The following is a 701-nucleotide window of genomic DNA, read 5'->3' as shown; positions in this document are numbered from 1 at the left end:
GGTGTTTACTTAGGGACTATTAAATGTAATTATAGGGTGCACGTCAGGAGAATGGAAACAAAGTGGAATTTGGCTTTGCATATCTATATCCTCTAGGAATTAATAACTCTTCTGCAAAAATCACTCTGTTTGGATACAAGTACATTGCTTGTTCCTGTCATTGTCTGAGAGCATAGTTGCTCAGTTGTGTCTGACTCTTTGTGACACTTTGGATGGTAGCCCACCAGGCTCCTCAGTTCATAGGATCCTCCAGACAAATATACTGGAGTGGGTTGCCATGCCCTCCTCCAGGAGTTCTTCCCAACTCAGGGATGGAACTTGCATTTCCTTTGCCTCCTGCATTGCAGGTGGATTATTTACTGGCTCAGTCATCAGGGAAGCCCGTACCTGCCCTTAACCAATTGATAAAGTTACACAGTGATCCCAGAAGAAAAATTTTAACATGATATAACTTTCTTAATATGTTGCATATCTTATTTTAAAGGTATAAAAATATTGCAGCTGAGGAACAAAATGGGTGCTCAAGAAATTTGTCAAGTATGCCACATGATGATCTTTGTTCCACAGTTTTCATTACAACACTCTTTAGAACACAGAGGTGATAAGATATAGACAGTAAGACTCTGTAGCAGATATTTTGTTTATGAAACATGTTTCCACTGCCTTTTGGGAAAATCAAACTACATTTCCTAGTCTTCCTT

This window comes from Muntiacus reevesi, chromosome 15 (genome assembly GCF_963930625.1).
Source record: "Muntiacus reevesi chromosome 15, mMunRee1.1, whole genome shotgun sequence".
Lineage (NCBI taxonomy): Eukaryota > Metazoa > Chordata > Mammalia > Artiodactyla > Cervidae > Muntiacus > Muntiacus reevesi.
The sequence above is the reverse complement of the archived record's forward strand: the minus strand, read 5'-3'. Positions refer to the sequence as shown.